Here is a 19931-nt window from a genome sequence, read left to right as displayed (position 1 = left end):
GGAAAGACGGGGCGATTATTACTAGTATTGTTATCTTCAACCCACAGTTGGTGCATAAACGGAGCGCTCAGTCTGGAAGGCCCCCGGGGCGGCCCGAGTCTGCAGAACCAGGGATTTGCGAGTCTGTCCGCGGAGGTTCCGGCGGTGGACCCGATCACTCCTCTGGTCTTGGCGCGCGGGAGGCTCAGTGCATTACGCAACCCCCACCCCAGGGTCCGTGCCCCGATGCAGCCCCCAGGCTGTGCCTGGAGAAGCTCAGAGAAGTGCCCAATGCCTGCTCTCAGCCTTTGTCCAATTTCACTGTTTAAAAACTATTGACAGGTTCAGATGCCGTTGAGGGGGGTGGGGGGAGGATTTACCGAAGATTTATACATGGAGCAATCCACTGATACAACTAAAAATCATCACATTGTTTCACTGAGTGGCAGGGTATTTTGTTTTCCTTAGGCAGTGATCCATGATTGACTTATTAAAATACACCCAATGAAATACATAGATTTCTAAGAACGTCTCCCTAAGTATTTGCTGGCTTGCTTCTGTATCACACACCTGGGGGAGCGCACTCTGGACACAGGCTGTGTCCGCACCCTTCCCCCCAGCTGGGATCCTGGCTGCTTTGGGCTTTGTTCTCTCTTCAGTCCCCGGAGCCCAACACAGCGCCCCAAACGGGGAAGCCCTCATACACATCCACCGGTGGCCTGAGCTCTCCATCTGTGAAGTGGGGCAGCAAAGCCGTCTTACCTGCCTGTTCCCTTACAAGGGTCCGTTTGCAAAGGAAGGAAAGGGTGCCGGGGAAGGCAGACCTCCGCCAAGTGCTCTCTCTCCTGCTCCTCCTCACTTTGCCCATCTATGAAGTAAAGAAAAGTACACTTTATTAGTGATGTTTCAATGATTTTACTTTAAAAAAGTTGGAATCATTATTACAAAATATTAACGGTTGCTAATTAACAATGATTAGTGATTAATAATTAATTATTCTGGAACATAGGTGCTAAAGATTTTGTTATATTATTTTCTGTATTCTTCTGTATCTTTCAAAGCCCACTGCCCCAATAAAAGAAAAGAAGAAGAAAGAAAAAAATTCGAAGACTCATATGAAATCTGGTCTCTTCCAGTTGGACTTTCTCTGGTTCTGTGTACAGGAAAATGCTCAGTGACCCTGAGTGCGGCACAAAGCAGAGGTATCACTGTTACTCACCCTGGTTCTGTCCTTCCACTACTCCACCCCACCCCCACCCCCACCCCTGCCCCTGCCCCCACCCGTCCAGGGCAGCTGCTCCCCGAGCCAGGCTGTTGACTTGCTGGCAGGATAGGAGTTTTCTAGTTGAAGACAGGTGAGTCCAGGCTGATGTCGTTTATACTGTTCTGATTCAGTTTCACCCACCCTCCCCCCAACAGTCCCCACCTGTACCAAACAGAAACCTACACCTGTCTAAAGAGAACCCTCTATCTTAATCATTAGAAATTTGCTTTGTGTAATAAAATCCCAGACTTTCTTGGGTTTAACAAAACTACATTGCTAGAGAAAGCTCACATGGACATTTCCACTCCTCTAACTTAAAAACAGCCAAACTAAATTAAGTAACAACAACAAAAAGTTGTTCCCCACACAGTGTGCTGTGCTCTTCGCACCACTTTCAGCCTGAAACAATTTCATGCTTGAGTTATTAACTTATGAAAATAGGCACAGAAGGGGAAAAATGTGAACAGACCCTCGGCTGTATTATTAGTCCGCGCTACAGCTGAATGCACTCCGCACAAAGGCATGTTATTCTGCCCGAGCATCTTGGTTTTGAACAAAATGTAGCTCACTAATGGGTTATGCCTCATATAGCTTTTTGTAATCATTACGTTGCCATTCTCTGTAATTTATCCTGTTTTTCATTAGGAGTACGTGTGCTAGGCGGCGGGCACTCAGGGACGCTCACACATACAACAGGCAACACACACACACACACACACACACACACACATCTTTTAAGTCTCCTTTAGTTTATGGCTGAAAAGAAAGGTCATGGAGCTGTCCATCACTTTAGGGAACCCCACTGCATTGATAAAAATAATATCTGGAAACCAGAGTGGTGGGTGGATGTGAATGCAGAGTCTGAAAAACTGGCGAATTGGGGGTAGCAACTTGAATAAATGAAGGGAATCTAGAAGCCGTCTGAAGAAGCCGGAGACAGAGTGGGAGGTTCTGACCCACCAGAGCCTGTCTCTTTATTTGGAAGAGCAGTGCTGGGTTCACACCTCCTGGGCAGAGGCGCCTGGTCGCTGGCAGAGGGCTCTCAGATGCCCTGGATTATGGCATGATTCCAGCAACAGCCCTCTCTTTGGGAGGGGTCTGGCCCGGGCTCAGTGGCGTTGCCACAGGTGAGTGGAAGAATAAAGGAGGCAGGTTTGGGGCCTACTTGTTTCGGCTTCCGGAAAGTCTAGAATCAGTTCATAGAAGTCAAGTCCTTGAGTGTTTACTTATGAAAAAAATTACAACTAAAATACAGGCAAGGTAACAGTCAGGTAAAAGAAACGGGAGGGCACAGGAAAACGGTGAAGAGGAGGACGGTTTTCAAAACAAGGGTAAATCACTAGCGTGGTCCGTATGGGCCTGGGGATCTAGAAAGCCCCCCCCCCCAGGAGCAGGGTGTCTCCCTGCAATTCTTGGCTGGCAGAAGAAGCCTTGGGCCTCTTCTCCACGGGTTAGGAGAGTGGGTTCTCCCCCAGCCAACCAGGAGGGGAGTGATTGGGAACCAAATGTGCTTTTTAACTTCTTTGAAATGTTAATGAATCTTTTGATTGTGTTCTTTCCTCCTTTTTAAGACAGATGTGGTGGCCCTGGTTCACTGGCTGGGTTGGCTTGGAGCTTCCTCCCATGTGCCAGAGCCGAGGCTCGGCCCGGTCAGGGCACATGCATGGATGGCTGTCAGTGTTTCTTTCCCTCCCTCCCCTTCTCTCTCTAAAACTCAATCAATAAAAATTAAATAAGAAAGACGTGTGTACTGTGTCAGAGGTCCTCTCCTGTTGGGTACTCCTCTTGCAGACCAGTCTGCTGGCTCCGCCTCAGGCCTGGGTGCCTCTCAGGGCTCACAGCTGCGAGTGCATCTCCAGGGGCCCAGCTTTTGTGAAAGTACAGGGTGCACGAGGTACCTTTCAGCCCGAATGTCCTGTCAGGTGCTAAGCCACACAGGCATGGAGAGCTTCCCAGACACTGGGTCCTGCAGAGGTGACCAGGCCGGACATACTTCAGGATGACAGAACTCCCAAAAGATCTGCTCAGCTCTGCCTTCGCCCTTCTTCTGCCGGTGACCCTGGGGCAAAGAGGCACACTGAGAGGCCCTAGGCCTCATGATCAGGTGGCGTAGGTTCTCCCAGCTGGCACCGAATCCCCGGGACTCACGTGCCTTCATAGCCCCGGTCCCAATGCCAGGGTGCAGTCAGAAGGATGGCAACCTGCAGGCTGGAGGAAGGTGGTCCAGAGGCCATGGAGGTGGCACCTAGGGCCAGCCACAGGGGAACTGCAGGCCAGTGGGACAGTTCTGCACTCCAGAGGCACAGACTAAGACAGGCCCGAGATGGCTACAGGCTGTGACAGAGACCTGGGTGGCCTGATGGGATGAATTCTGTCAGATAGGAAATGGGACAGTGGAGAGAGGAGCATTCTTGAGAGCAAAAATTCAAACCTGGGAAGCAGCCTGTCTCATCTCACGCCCTCCTAGTTGTTGCCTCTCCCCCGAGCCCGTGCACCTGTCTGTGAGATCTGTTCACAGGCAGACCTTCTCCCGTGTTCATTTCTGCCACCTTCCTCATTTTGAGCGCACAGTCCAGGAGAGTTGAGTGCGACAGACCCCCCCTGAACGCTTTCCATCTTGCAAACCGGGAACTCTGTCCGCCCTCAGCTTTAATGGCCCATTCTCACCTGCCCCAGCCCTCACACTCACCATTCTTCCTTGTGTTTTTATGAATCTGACTACTCTAAGGACCTTGTATAAGTGGAACTACACAGTTGACCTTCTGTGCCTGGTTTCTGTCCCGAAGACTCATCCATGTTGCAGCATGTGTCAGAACTGCCTTCTTTTTAAAGCTAAATAATATCCCATCACATGCATGCACCACATTTTGCTTATCCAATGAGTTGTATGTAGACACTTGGGCTGCTTCCACCTTTCGGCTATTATGAATAACACTGCCACACACATGGGTATGCAAATACCTCTTTGAGATCTGGCTTTTAATCCTATTGGCCATACACCCAGAAGAGGAATTGCTGGATCATATGGCAGCTCTATTTTTAACTTTTTGAGGAACTACCGCGCTGTTGTCCACAGCAGCTGCACCGTTTTACATTCCCACCGCCAGTGCGTGAAGGTTCCAGTTTCTGCCCATCCTTGCGACTCTTGTTCTCTGTTTTTCTTTTTAGAGTTGCCATCCCAGTCGGTGAGAGGAGATCTTTCACTGCAGTTTTGATTTGCATCTTCCTAATTCTTAGTGATGTGGACCGTCTTCACGCGCCCGATGGCCGTTTGTATATGTGTCGTATTTGGAGAAGTGTCTATTTAAGTTGTTTGCCCATTTTAATTTTTTATATTTTTATAAACTTATTTTTTAATCCTCACCCAAGGGTATGTTTACTGATTTTGGAGAAAAAGGAAGAGAGAGAGAAAGAGAAGAACAGTGACTAGTTGCCTACTGTGCGCTCCCCACCCGGAGATCAAACCTGCAGCCCAGGTATGTGTCCTGACTGGGAATCAAGCCCACGAATCAAGCCCACGACCTGCTGGTGTGCGGGACAACACTCTAACCGACTGAGCCACCCAGCCTTTGCCCATGTTTTAAGTCAGATTGCTTGTTTTTTTTTTTATTGTGGTTGAGTTATAGGAGTTCTTTTATATCCTCCTCCTATATTTTTTTTCCAGCTAGAAAAAATGAATGGGTCCAAGAGCTGGATAACTTTCTTGCTGGAGCCTTCGGCCAGGGCGGGGGAAGGCAGCAGCCAGACTGGGCCCCGGCCCGCCCTCCCAGCCACCCGGCCTCAGCAAACACTGCCCATCAAATGCACACCCTGTGTTCGTGGCCTCGAGAGCCAAATAGCTGTTTGAAAACCAATGACAAACACTGGCTGTGGAGAAGCAAGTAATAGCCACTTGAATGACAGGTCCACTTTTTCCTTCTTGCCCTCTGAAGAAGGGCAGAGAGAAAAGGCTGTTCATGAAAAAATAAATTTAAACGAATCAGTGCTGGGCAACCATGTGCACATCTGTTCTTAACAGGTTTCAGCTGAAACTACTGAAAATATACATAGAACTGTTTATGTGGAACCAGTTTAATATGATAAGATTACAACTTGGAGGGTAACTATGGATTTGGTGGGAAAAAAACCACCCTCTGCACTCAGCGTCCACATTTGCTCCTCGTGTTTTACCCCAGATGTTGCTGAGGGACTCAGATTCGCTGCGAGTTAAAAAGATCCTCATTATTTGAGATTAGTTACAAACAGACTCAAGATGTCCCGCCAGCCTTTCTGCAGCACACAACTCCTGCCTGGCCTCCAGTCCGGGCCAAGTCCTTTGTTATCAGAGAGGGGCCGCAGCTGGGGAACCACTTGTTTCTGAGTAATTCTGTCTTCACTCCCCCGACAAGCCGCTAAGGAGGAAGACCGTAGGCTGCTTGCACATGGGGCCCAGCTGTCTGCTCCAGGGTCTTCAGAGATGCCCAAGGACAGCAGTGCCCCCTGAGAACCTGTGGGCAGCTGGAGGCCCAGACTGCTGTGGCCTGTTTCCGGAGGCAACTGTGTGCTTTCATGAGCTTTTCTTATGTAGCACTTGCAACTAACGACCCTGCGAGGCCACAATCATCCTGTTCAAGAGATGAGAAGGCTGAGGCTCTGGGGCGACTTGCCCAAGGTCACACCGACAGTACGGAATGAGGTGCTCTAAAGGAATGAAGTTTTCCCTCCTGTCTGAGAGTCCCACGGGGGCAAGGCCGCTGCGCAGACCCACACAGCACCCAGTGGAAAGGCAAGGGGAGGGCGGGGGGCGCAGCTAGTAAGCAGCTTTAGCCATGGATGCTGGGGGTGGGGATGCAGACAGGTGGGCCCAGACCTTTTGGGTTTTGTAAAGAGAGCCAGAAATCGCTGGAGTTTTACATGTGGGCTCAGGTATTAAACACAAACAAAATAAAACAAAACAATAAAACCCACTGTGGGGTCCTGGGTGCCGCTGGAAGTGGGAGGAAGGGATTGCATTGGCTTGGCTCCCTCACCAGGTGGGGACTTGGGGTTGGACTCTCAGGATACTTGTGTCCCAGCAAGAGGTGCCACAGCTCAGCCCCCTGGTCCCTGTCTCCCTTCTAAAGCCTCTACTTGCATCTTCTCAGGACTCCTGGCCTCTCCTCCAGCACACTGTGAATGTGCGCTCATCTATAAACACTTATCTAAGACTTTATCTCTACAAAGTGACATCAGTGTGTAAAACACACCACAGGAGTAGCAGTCACCTGGCCTCAGACTCAGCCCACACCGACATCTGACAACATCGCCCCGCCCTGGGGCTGGGCCGTGATTGGGAAGGCTCTCGTCCCTGCGGGGACCCTCCTGCTGTGAAAACCTACCTATGTTTGTTCATTGAAAATAATTATTTTAATGAGCAGCCCAGTGGAAAATAATTGTGAATGACAACTTTATTACATGGGGATTTTTAGAAGAAAGAATATATTACTCACGCTCTATGACTTGTTTGATGATACTAAATTTTAATTTAAAAATGCTAACGTGTTAGATTGATGACAAGCGAGTGTGACATTGAGGCTTTAAAGAAATCAGGAAGGTAAAATATGGTTGACAGGCAGCCTCACCCTTCAATGTTACTTCATATTTGTCTTCTCTCTCTGTCCTTTTTTTCATTGGAAATGTTCAGTGTCAGACAAGTGAGGGCATACTCCAAGCTGTTAGACCCCTGATGCGGAGGCTGGTAAAACTGGAGGAGGCTCTCTGGGGGCCTCACATGTCACCTTGTGCAAAGGACCAGCTGTTGTCTCAAGGGCCCCTTGAAGGGGCTACTGGCCCAGGCCACCTGGGAAGCCCTTTAAAAGAGTCAGTTTTTCTGAGCGAAGAAAGTGACGCTGCTTTTGCGTGATTCATTCAAGGTCATCGTTGCAGGCCTGGTAACTAGGAACAGATGATTTTGAAGCAATAGACGAAAGGGTGTAAGGGCTGGCTCTGAATGTTAAACCCAGCCCAAGTTTCATTAATTATAAGAATTTTCTCCTGAGATGACTCAATAGTTGAATAAAAAAAAATACAAGTGTATCAGTGTATTAGAGAAAGGTGATCTAAAACAGGCAAACGTGGTCTGCTTCCTGTTCCGACACATCCTGAAGGTCCATGAAAGAGGAGCCATCTTGCCCCAGTCACAGAGCCCCGGGTTGTGGCCTTGGGGCCCACGTGCAAAGGAAGCAGCTGCCCTGTGTCTTGGGAGCCTGACTCACATCTGGGGCAAAGGAGCAGACGCCCAGGCGCTGGTGGGGCTGGCGTCTCAGGGCCTGTCTCGCAGTGCGGCACCTGCAGCGGCTGTTCCCTCCCCGAGAGAATGGGTGTGCGGGAGTGGGCTGTGGCGTTAACCATGAGCCAGAGCAGTGCTGTGACACAGCCCTGCTGGGAGGGGGTGCGGCACCCAGGGAGGAGGCTGGATTCTGCTCTAGGAACAAGAGGAAGCCACTCTCAGGTTCCAAGCCGCAGGAGACATAGCACAGTGAGCATTTTCCAAATATCCCATGACTTCTGAGTAGAGTCTAGAGCGTTGGAAGGCAATGGATGGGAGGTGGGGGGGGGGTTGGGCCTGTGATGCTTTTCAGGCGAGGAGGGTGAAGGGAGGGTCTCTGGACAGGGCTTCTGACTCCTGGTGTCCTCAGTGTGTAAAGGACCCAGTAATTCCCACCTGTCGGAGCCGTGTGAGGGGTGGAAATGGTGCATTCGGCCTGGCCCACAGCAGGTACCCTGGCAGTGAGGGGATGATGCACTTGTATTGCTCCTTGGTCCCCAGAGGCTGGAGGAACAGGCATCTGTCTTCAGCAGGGCTCTCTCTGACCTCTGCCCCCAGTAAAGTGGGAAGTAGGGCCTGGGAGGGATGGGCGACGGGGCGGGTGCCCATTTTTCTTTCTGAGAAATCATGTGTATATCCATAAGCAACACAGTGATGCAATGAACTTCCAGGTTCTTAAAAACAGTTTGACGGCTATGAAAGGGAAGTTCACAGGGTGCTCGTGTGGACTGGCCAAAACATCAACATTGTGAAGCCCACTGCGGCCTGTGGTCACATGACTCCCCAGGACACAGCAGGTGGGCTGGCCCAGAGTCTGTCTTTCAGACAGGGATCCCTGTGTCCGTCCCTGCTGCGCCTGTGCCCAGTCACCAGCACTCACGCCTGGAGAAGCAGGGTGGAGTGGGCGAAGGTAGCAAGAGCTCCCACTTCAGGTTGAACACGCACTTGTGAGCTTGCTTCGGGCCTTGCGCATGGGCAGCACTGGCTCCCCATGGTCCTCACAAGAGGAGACACTTGTGAAGTTTGTCAACAAGGGACACTGGGTGCTACCCTGTGGGGTCTTCCCACTGGCTGGGAGGGCTCCATGGAGGAGGTGGGCATCAGCTGTATGAGGATAAGGAAGCGTTGGGGGTTTCTCAGCTCAGGGTGCAGTTTGGAGAAGGGCATATGACCAGCTTTCTCTGAGCCAGCACATTTTCCAGTCTAAATATAGCCCAAGATGACCCAAGACATTTTCCCCTAGCAAGGAGACCCGTGGTTCTGTATTTTTCAGCATTTCTGTCATTGCTGAAAGAGACCCCAGGCTCTTCATTCCCAGCCCCTGAACCCATGGGCCCGAGTCGTAAAGAATGATGCCAACCCCCTTTTGGGAGGGTGTCCTGCCCCATGCGTGGGTTTCCTCTGGCTCCTGCCCATCGGCGGATGTCAGCTGGTGTTGCCAGCTTGCCTCTTTGTCCAGCAGAGTGAATCAAGCCTCTGTTTACCCAGGAGGGGTCACTGTCACCCAAGCTGGCAGTGAGAAAGACGCTTCTTTCACCTGTGGGCTGGTTCACCTCCGGCATCCACAGTTTTCACCGGACAGCCTCTCCTCAGAATCTAGCTGTGACACTGAGCACATCCTTCTCCTGGCCTTCTCTCACACCCAGAAGGCACAGCACACATGCCTTTTGGAAAGTGGCTGCCTGCTGTGGGCCTTGGGTGCGATGGTGACGCTGGGCTCTGAGAGCCTTCATCGCTTGCTGGCAAGTGAGGGCACAGTTCTCTGAATCTCCCTGCTAATTTCTGTGCAAACTCTTCTGGAGAAGTTCCCGTATCCAGAGGCCTTGCTGTTAACTCCACCACTGCTTTGCAGAAAGGGTGTCATTGCCTTGGGGGCATATGCGGAGATGCTTATGGGAAACACACAGATGGTGCTTGTCTTCAAAGGGTTAATGACTGGAGATGAAGACGGTCACATGAAGTTATACACAGTGAACAGTGAGCAAACCAGGCAAGAAAAACAAAAGGAAGACAGGGAGAAAAAACCCACGGACACACTCCCCTTCCCCTGGTCCTTCCCCCACCTCCCGAAGCATCGCTGCACACACAGACCACAGATCCGGGCATAGTCAAATCTGGCACAGACACTGCAGCAAAGAAAGAAAACATATCAAGTTACTCAGAGTCCCGTCCGGGTTTGGGCCCGGGCCCCTGCGCACAATGCCTGTGGAAGAGAAGAAGGTGTGCTGTCCAACGCACACCCGCCAGCTTTGCTTTTCTTCCAGGTCTTTGCCGGCCTGGCCTAGTCAGCAACCCGTTCCCTCTCCTGCAGGTGGAAGCAGATAAAACAAACCGAGAGGGTGTCATGGGTGGCAGGAAACCTTTCTTTTAAAAGCTGATCCACCTCTAAAGAGGAAACATGCAAGTACTTTACACTGGACAGTAATCTGTTTTCTCAGGGCAGCGGGAGAGGCCCGGCGGCCAGGGTAAACACAGCAGCATGTGTGGGACTTTTGGCAGGGAGAGCTGAGGGGAAGTTTGAAAAGACTACTTCCTATACACTGCTTCAACCAGGAGTGAGTGGTCAATCTTGCAGGCTGGGGGCACCGTGGAAAAAGCCAGTGGGGAGAGGCAGCCGTAAGGGAGACTCCTAAGCCACAGGTGCTCACTGGTGGCCCTCTCCTCCTGCAGGCCAGCTCACCTGGCTGAAACGCTGCTCTGCTCAGAGCTCACAAGTGGGGAGGGCAGGCCTGGACTTCTGAAATGCAACTCCAGAGGGGTGCAGCCTCTGCTTTGAGCAGCTGGACAGGCAGGCAGGCGCAGGCAGGCTGCCAGTGAGGCCTGGCGGAGCCTCTGCTGTGTGCAGAGTGGGGCCCCGGGAAGGCCAGGCATGTTTTAGTCATCAGACACCGTCCCTGCCAGCAGGCACTTAGGATACCCGAGGAGACGAGACCGCAGACAGCATTAGTCATCAGAATGACAATCCTTTTGTCACCTTAGCTGGTGGGGCAGGGTGTAGCATCACCCCCATGTCACCGTGGAGGAAACTGAGGTACAGCCAGGCCACGTCTTGCCTGGGGGCTCTGGCAGCCCATTATCTGGGACAGGTGCACTTCAGGGGCTGGTCCCTGCAGAGCTCGTCTAGGGCTGCGTCATATAGTGAGGGACCCAGTGCACTTCATCCCTTTTCTGACCTGTGACATGGTGAGCCCTCTGACTCAGGTTTATGTGTAGAAAGGATACTGTTATCCACTGAATTGTGTCCTCTCAGAATTTATACACTGAAGTCCTAACCCCAGGACCACAGGATGTGACCTTACTGGGAATAGTGCCATTGCAGAGGTAATGAGTTAGGTTAAGATGATACCAGAATAGAGTGGGCCATTAATCCAACATGACTGGTGTCCTTACTAAAAGAGGCCATTTGGACGCGGGCACGCAGACAGGTAGAAGGCCATGGGGACATACAGGCAGAGATCAGGGCGACGTGTCCACAAGCCAAGGAACACCCAAAATGCCAGCAAACCCTCATGAGCTCTGAGAGAGGCAAGAACAGACCCTCCCTCACAGCCTCAGAAAGAACCTACCCTGGCTCGCCTCGACCTTAGACTTCCGGCCTCCAGAACTGGGAGACAATACATTTCTGTTCAAATCCAGTTTTGGGTACCTTATAGCCCTAGCAAAAAAAGGCAGATGCCAAGAAGGCCAGGCTTGGGCACACTGTTGTCTGTGGTCAGACACCAGTTTTCCTTTAAAACCAGCACTGAAGCCCCTTCAGCTTTGCTATACTGACGTTCTATTTTGTGGTTCAAACAGAAAATAAAACCGGGCCATTGCAAGCATAGTCCCCGAGTTTTCTGCTTTGGACCATCCCTGTAGCAAGAAGAAAACAGCCTTCTTCTTTCGTGAAATCCTAACTTACTTTGTTCTCAGCAGAAAGATATTTTGCTGAATTCTCCCCAACTATCTCCAAAGCATGATGAGCACCGCTTCCTCTTCTGGCCTCCTCTGGGAATTATGTGGCGGAATCTCTGTCCCATCAACCCGGAGACCCAGCCTCTTGCTCACTGCCCACTTACCCCATGAAGGACCAAAGTTATAAATGACAGGAGCTGAAAGTGTCAGCTTGTCCGTGGAAAGGAATGAGGTGGCACAGGGCACCAGCGGAACTCCATTCCCAGCTCTCCAGTGTCTCCTCAGCCCAGTGACACCACAGGCCACCATCTCCAGAGCCCTGGCAGCCTGTTCCAGTGATGGCACTTTGGGCACAGTGGTAACTGGGGCTAAATTCTGGGCTCCTGAAGTGGACCGTCAAAGGGGCCGTAGCACTAGACTTGGGGTTCAAATGCCGCTCGCTCTCCCCCGCATTTGTTGCTCTTTACCTGAGACTTATCTCTTGCTCTCATTTGCCTCCCGATACCCCTCTTTTTCAGCCTAACCATCCCCCACATTATCCCACTGTTTACACAAGTTTTAGGGAAGTTTTCCTCCGTGAAGCATTAGTTAATGCATTAGTTAGAAGGTAGGGTTTTAGGAGAGAATCTCGATGTTATCCTCTCCCCCCTTACAGTTCAGGGACTTCTATGTAGAGGGCACTCGGTGACATTGTTGAAGGTTGATGCCACTGAATTTCTCCCATTCACTCACTTCTGTTACCTGTTTTGGTCCCAAACTTTCCCCACTTAGTAGGCTCATCAACAGGTGTGGGTATTTTTTAACTTAGACCCGCTATGGAAAAGTGTTCAGTGTAGCTCATTTCCCATTGATTCAGAGACTAAAGAACTCGTAGAGTTGTAGAGATGGAAGATTCTTTAGAAAGCATTCAGTCCATTTCTTTCATAAAAGAGGCCACATGACTCATCCGAGGTCACACAGCCGGTAAAGTGGCGGAGGAGGGCCCGAAGGCCAGATGCCCTGGTTGGAAGGGACGCTCTCCACCACATAGAGGAGGATGCCATCTGCGCGGCTGACACGGTGACATGTCACCCAGTTGTTTGGGAAGGTTCCCCACACTAGCCCGTGGACATTTGAGTCTGACCTTCACATACTTCATGTAAGTCCAGACACCTTTGTCCCTCCTTCTCCCCAGGGCTCCCGCGTGAGCAGCCGAAAGAGGGACGTGCCCCCTGCACCGGTCGCACAGACTCTGTTCCCAGTGCTGAGCTGCAGAGACACAGTCCTGCTCCATCTCGCAAACCCATGGATGGGACTCACGGGGAGTGACTTCCATTTAAAGTGTCACATACATCTCAGAGGGAGGTCTGTTTCCAGTCACTGAGGGAGTATAAAGCAAAGCAGTCTTGGCACTGTTTTCAATCTGAGAACAGGTTTTACATCAAGAGCAGGGCTTGTGGTCGGGTCGGGGGGGCTGAAGGGAGACTCAGAGGTTCCCCAGCTCTCAAAGATCGCAACCTCTTCAAAGTTCCAAACCCCAGAGCACTCGCGTTCATCCCACTCGGCAGAAGCGCTCTGCCCACACTCCCGGGCGCCACGGGCCTCGTGGCGATGCAGCTGTGGGCCAGGAGGACAGACGAGGGACACGGGATGGTCTTCTCACTGTGGCTATTCTCCCCAGAGGCACATTCCCCAGAGGCTCCCTCAGGCACATCTCCAGTTATGTCTGTCTGCTGGGGAGGCCACATCAGGATGTGCGTGGTGGTGGGTGTCAAAGAGCAGCTTCTACCTGAGTCCTGGGGCCAGTGGGCACGGGCAGAGCCAGAGTCAGTGTGGATGGGGGATAGGAAAAAGGGAAGTGATCCAGTCACAATCAGCCCTTGGCCTCAGTGTTCTCGTCTGCAATCTGGGGGCAACGATAACTTCCTGCCATGGTAGCTTTGGGGTTGACCAAACAAGGTGCTCGTCACAGAGATGAGGGGCGGTTCCGTGGACAGGAAGGGAGTCCACCCCTAAAATCAGCTTCTGGCTGCCCTCTTCTTGAGGTGTTATTTCCAGGGATAAGGAGCTGCAAGATGGAGCCTCCAACCACGTGTCGAGTGAAGGCAAGTCCAATTGGATGGTACGCATGTATCCAACTCGCACTGCGCCCCAGATGGTTTGTGATCAGGGGGGCACGTGGAGAGCAGTGCAGCAGGGTGATCGGGCGGGGCCGGGAGAGCCCGGTGCAGGCTGGGAGCCGCTACTCCCACCGTGTTCCCCTGGCCAGGTCCCGTCCCCTCTCTGGCCCTGCCCAGCCCCCTGTCAACTGGAGCAGCCCACACACAGTGCAGAGCCATGGCCGGGCTGCTGCAGAGTGACACAGGAGGAACGCTGGAAATGAGAAGGTGCTGGGTCCGTGTGTGATGGTACTGCTGTTCTCCAAGGAAGGGAGCAAGGAAGGAAGAGGACAGGGAGAGAGAGAAAGGGGAAGGGACTTGCCTTTAGTTTTTAATTAAACTATTTATTTAAGAATGATTTTCTATTCCGAGAAAAGCTGAGAAAGTCCAAAGACCTCCTGTGCACCTCACACCCAGTTTCCCCTATGGTTAATATCTCACATCAGTGTGGTACATTTGTCACAATTAATGACCGATATTGACACAGTGTTATTAACTAAAGTCCACACTTTATTCAGATTCCTTAGTTTTTATCAGTGTTCTTCTGTTTCAGAGTCCCGTCCAGGACACCACATGGCATTGAGTTGCCATGCCTCCTTGGGTGGCTCTTGGCCGTGACAATTTCTCAGACTTTCATTGTTTTCAATGACCTTGACAGTTTTCAAGAGGACTGATCAGGTAATTTGTAGAATGTCCCGAAATTGAGACTTTTCTGGTGTTTTTGTCACGATCAGGTTGGGATTGTGGGTTTTGGGAGGAAGACCACAGAAGCAAAGTTCCATTCTTACCACATTCTGTCACAAACACACTCATTCAACAGGCTTACTGCTCTTGGTGGTGACCTTGATCGTATGGCTGAGGCAGTATTTGTTGGGTTTTCCCACTCTTAAGTTTCTTTTCCTCCCTTTCCATGCTGGGCTCTTTGGAAGGAAGTCGCTATGCACAGCCCACACATAAGGAGTGGGAGTTATACTCCCCTCTTTGCGGGCAGAGAAGCTACATCAGCTATTTGAAATTATACGGCACAGCAGATTTGTCTGTTCTCTTTCATTCCTGCATCCATGTTATCACTGTGGAACTTCACATAGTCCTACATATCAGCATGGAATCACGAAGTCTTTTTATACTTGTATTACTTGCTCATCACCAAACGCAACTTGATTTTATTGCTCAAATTATCTCAGTTTGGCAATTGAGAGCTCTTTCAAAGGGCTGCCGTGTTCCTTAGACACCCCTTGTCGTGTGCATTGTTTGACTTTCTGTGCACCTGCTTACCTTCTGGCCCTGTAAGGTGCTCCGGAATCGTCTCGGCTCTTCCCCATTGTGCTGGAAGCAGCCATTTCTCTAGGAATTCCTGGTGCTATTACCGGAGGACGGCATTGCAATCTAAGGCCTGGACACCGCGTACGCACAGTGCTGGGGGGCTGTCATCCTTTCAGGTGCTCTCCGCTGACAGACAGAGCAAGGAAACACATTGCTTATACCAACCCATATCCACAAACGTTTTGTGTGCAGCCTGTATTTATAGCGGGTTACACACGGGTCGCTGCAGATGTCTTGCTATAAGTCCACCGCCATGTGGATCCCTCAGCCTTCCCCCCCCCGATGTGGCTATACCCTCCCTCCCATTCCAGCCGTGACAGCCCGGCCCCCATCATCTGCCCTCCGTTTACGTAATTTTCACTCAGAATTCACGAGTAGAGGCTGCAGGAATAACTTCCACTCCCACGGAAAACAACTTCATCAACTAGAATGCAGTGTTGTGAACAATCCCTTTTGCTTCTGGTCTCACAGCCCCCACTCATTTCTGATGCTACTTCACCCCGACCTGTTCACCAGTCACGTCACACATCTGTAACCTGGTTATTTTTTTGTCATATCTGGCATTCCACCCCAGAATTTCCTCACCTCTTAAAATTTGCAGGCATTTAAAAATTTCCCAAGATGAGGACTCGAATGACTGATTTTAGATATTTTCTTTTCCTAATGTGGGCATGCACTACTATAAATTCCCACTATTCTCCTGTCATTATAGATTAGTTCGAATTTTCTAAAACTTTGTGTAAATAGAATCCATCACCCAGTTTGTGCTTTTTTCCTCTGACTTCTTTTACCAGGCAAGTCACGCTCAGGTTTGCTCTTCCTCCTCCTCCCCACCCAGCAGGGTTCCGCACTATCGATGTGCCCCTGTTGGTTATCCATTTGCTCATTGCTATGCGACTGGACTGTCTCCAGTTTTGGGCACTAAAAATAAAGCTGCTGTTACCACTCCTCTGAGAGTCTTCGTGTGGACTCGTCCTTTCCTTTCTCTTGGGTAGATAAACTACGCGAGTAAGGGCTCGGTCACGTGGTAAGTGTATGCTTCACTCGCAAGAAGCCCCCCCCCCCCCGTCTGCTTTCTGAAATGCGACCTTCCCACCAGCGGTGTGCAAGGTTCCAGCTCCTCCCTGTGTCAGGAGAGTCAGAATTTCTCATGTTAAACATGCTGGTGGCACTTCACTGTTTAAATCTGCATTTCCCTAATTACTCATGATTTTGTGCTCATTTGCTATTTGTATATCTTCATTGGTGAAGTATATGCTCAATTCTCTTCTCGTTTATAAAACTGGGTTGTTTGTTTTATTGTTCATTTCGAGAGTTTAAAAAAGATATTCTGGATTCAAGTCCATTATCAGAGATGTGATCCGTTAATATGTTCTTCTGGTCGGCAACTTATTTTTTCCTCCTCCCCACAGTTGCTTTCACAGAGCAGAAGGTCTTAAATTGTATGGAGACCAATTTATCGACCGTTTTACGTGCCTCACATTTGTCGTCGTATCTGAAAAGGCTTTGTCTGACCCCGACTTTCAGCATCTGTTTCAGAGTCTCTCTGCTCTCCTCTCCTGCCCAGGGTTTTCTCCTACATTTTCTGCAGAACTTACATCATTAGATGTTTTAAAATTAGGCCTATGAATCATTTTGAGTTAGTTCTTGTTTAGGGTGCGAGGTATTTTTCAAGCTCAGTTTTTCGAGCTGGTGGGCAGCCAACTGTTCCGGCACCGTTTGTCTAAAGAGCCTCCGTTTTCCGCTGTGCTGTCCCTGGGTCTGTGTTAAAGATCAGTGATCCATATCTAGGGAGGTCTATTTCTGCAACACACATATTTCTTTGTTTTATCGATCTGTTTGTCCATCTGCTGCCAATATTGGCCTGCTTCATTTTGTAACTTTGTAATAAGATGGATTAGTCCTTTAAATTTGTTCTTCCTTTTCTAAGCTGTTTGGTTTTCTAAACCATCGGGTCGACCGTGCTTTCTTTTGAATTTTAGGGCCAGTTTACCAATTTCTATAAAAACAAAGGGCTGAGGGGATGTTTCATTGGGATTGTGTTGAATCTATTTGTCAATTTGAAGAAAATCACCATCTTAACAACAGACTCTTTGGACCCAGAATATGGCACATCTTTCTATTTATTTTGCAACACTTTATAGTTTTCCAAATACAGGCCTTTCATGTCCTTTGCCTGTTGTATTTCTAAGTAGTTCTCTTTTTTATTTCAATTGCTGATTGTTCATTGCTACTGCATAGAAATGCAAGTGATTGATAGTCTTATATTGATCTTATCTCTTGCACCCTTTCTTTCTTTTTCTTTTTTAATCCTCACCCAAGGATATTTTTTCATAACTTTTGGAGAGAGAGAGAGAGAGAGAGAGAGAGAGAGAGAGAGAAACATCCATGTGAGAGAGAAGCATCTATCAGTTGCCTCCCGTATGTGCCCAGACCAGCACCAGACAGGGGATCGAACCCAAAACCCAAGTGTGTGCCCTGATTGAAAATTGAACCAGCAACCCATCAGTTATGGGACAGGGCTCCAACCGACGGAACCACTCCGGCCAGGGCTCTCCTGAACCCGTTTGAAACTCGCTGATTAGTTCTAGTAGCTTTATGTAGCCTCATATACTTTTTGTTTGTTTCATGTGAGAGGATAAAGCCAGTCCTTGCTACTCCAGATAAGTGTAAGTTTGGGGGATCTGCTTGTGAAAAATAGATCTACTAAGGTGAGTGAGTGCATGCAGAGTTGTTGTTTTAAGTCAGAGAGTACAGTGTCAGCAAGACCCAGAACACAGCGGAAATAATGAGCCTAGTCTGCACTGGCTGTGGCTCATGGGGGTGGAGCAGGCTATTTCTTAGAACCCTTTGCCCCAGTAAATGAGTGAGATGTACGCAGACATGGGGTGGGAGCCCCCGCCCCTGCAAATGGGTGTGTTAAGCTCTGCAATGACTTTGTGTCCATTACTGAGGGACCCATTCACCAAAGTACAGGACACATGGGTAAGAGAATACTATGCAGCCACTGACACACATCAGATCAGTTCACTGGCATGGAAAGTGCTTGTGGTTTATCACTGCATTCATTTTCTAATGCTGCACAACAATTTATCACAACTTTGGCAGCTTAAAACAGGATCCACTTATTATCTCACAGTTCTGAAGGTCCAGGTGGGCTGAACTCAAGGCGTCAGCTAACCTAGACCTTAATCTGGAAGCTCTGGGGGAAGGATCCACTTATAGGCTCATTACAGTTGTTGGCAGCCCTGGCCAGCTGCCTCATTTGGTTGGAGCATTGTTCCGTATACCAGAAGGTTGTGGGTTCGATCCCTGGTTAGGACACGTACCTAGGTTGTGGATTCAATCCCTTGTCAGGGCACCTGTGGGAGGGAGGCACACAATCAATGTTTCTCTTTCACATAGATGTTTCTCTCTCCCCTGCTCTTTCTTTTTCTCCCTCTTCCTCCCTCTCTAAAATCAATAAGTATATTCTTGGGTGAGGATTAAAGTTGTTGGCAGAATTCAGTTCCCCGTGACGGCAGGGCTGAGGTCCCGGTCTACTTGCTGGCTGTCAGCCAGGAGTCATTCTCAGCCTCCATGGGCTCCCCACATTTCCTTGGCTCCTGGCCCCTTCTTCAAAAACAGAAACGATGCATCAAATCCCTCTTGTGGTTAGTGTGAGTCTCTTGACCTCCCCTTCTGCCTTTAAAGACACACGGGATTGTCTCAGGCCCGCCCAGATAATCCAGGATCATCTCTTTATATAAGTCAACTAATTAATAAGCTTAATTAAATCTACCAAAGGTCCTTTTGTCACATCAAGTAAATAAATATCCATGGGTGGACTTCCAGCCAAGATGGAGGCATAGGTGGAAGCACTGTGCCTCCTCCCACAACCAACTTTAAAGACAACAAAGTTTTAGTAACAAAAACGCAGCCAAAGCACAGAAAATTGAACTGTACGAAAGTCCGACGACAACAAACCGTTCATCCAGACCAGTAAGAGGGGCGGAGTCAGGGGCGGAGCAAGTCGGGCAGGAAAAATCGGCAGGACCGACACAGGAGTGCAAGCTGCGGTTGGCAGACCCAGGTGTGGGGTGGTAACAGGCAGACCCAGTGAGGGCTCAGGGTGGCTAGCTGACTGCGGTCACACACTCGCAGGCAGATAAACCAAGCGAAGGAGCGAACAGTGAGACAAACTGCTCAGGCTAGGGCCCCAGTGATGGGAATTAGAGCCCGAAAGCACCAATTGGAAAGACTTTTGGGATTGAGGTGCCAGGAGAGGATCCCAGGCTCACAGAGAGTTCGTTGGAGACCCACAGGGTCCTGGAGGGTATACAAGCCCACACATCTGGGAACCAGCACCAGAAGGGCCCAATTTGCTTGTGGGAAGTGGCAGAGGGGACAGAAATCTGAGAGAGAGTGGAACAAATGCCATTGTCCCTCTCTGACCCTGCCCCCACATACAGCGTCACTGGGTTGCCCTGCCCTGGTGAACATTTAAGGTTCCGCCCCTCATACGTAACAGGTGCAAACAGACCAAAACATTATGGCTCAAGAACAACAGCTCAAAGCCCCAGAGCCAATACCTCTAAGTGACCAAGAGATAGCCAACCTATTGGATGCACAGTTCAAAACACTGGTGATCAGGATGCTCACAGAACTGGTTGATTTTAGTCACATATTAGAGGAACAAATCAAGGCTAAACTAATTGAAATGAAGGGAAATGCACAGGAAACCAATAGTGATGGAAAGGAAACTGGGACTCAAATCAAGGGAGTGGACCAGAAGGAAGAAAAAAATGACCAAACAGAAAAGGATGAAGAAACAAGAATTCAAAAAAATGAGGAGAGGCTTAGGAATCTTCAGGACATCTTTAACCGTTCCAACATCCGAATTATAGGGGTACCAGAAGGGGAAGAGGAACAGCCACCAGTGGAAAACTTATTTGAACAAATAATAAAGAGAACTTCCCCAATCTGGCAAAGGCAACAGACTTCCAGGATATCCAGGAAGCTCAGAGAGTCCCAAAGAAGTTGGACCCAAGAAGGAACACACCAAGGC

General features: G+C 49.8%; 2 long non-coding RNA genes across 2 annotated transcripts in view; one reads left to right on the top strand and one right to left on the bottom strand.

The window, feature by feature from the left end:
• The window catches only part of LOC119062741 (uncharacterized), a 106934-nt gene that overhangs the window by 1682 nt on the left and 85321 nt on the right, over window positions 1-19931 (bottom strand). Inside the window, exon 2 of the long non-coding RNA XR_005085037.2 lies at window positions 742-847. This is a non-coding gene — a long non-coding RNA (uncharacterized LOC119062741). The remainder of the gene's footprint in view (window positions 1-741; window positions 848-19931) is intronic.
• On the top strand, window positions 4332-5676 carry LOC119062742 (uncharacterized). Its single transcript, XR_005085039.2, has 3 exons — window positions 4332-4428; window positions 4613-4719; window positions 4908-5676. It is a non-coding gene; the product is annotated as an uncharacterized LOC119062742 (long non-coding RNA).

The sequence above is a fragment of the Artibeus jamaicensis genome, unplaced genomic scaffold, assembly GCF_021234435.1.
Source record: "Artibeus jamaicensis isolate MK-2021 breed Jamaican fruit bat unplaced genomic scaffold, CSHL_Jam_final contig_384, whole genome shotgun sequence".
NCBI lineage: Eukaryota > Metazoa > Chordata > Mammalia > Chiroptera > Phyllostomidae > Artibeus > Artibeus jamaicensis.
This window is presented reverse-complemented; position numbering and strand designations above follow the sequence as displayed.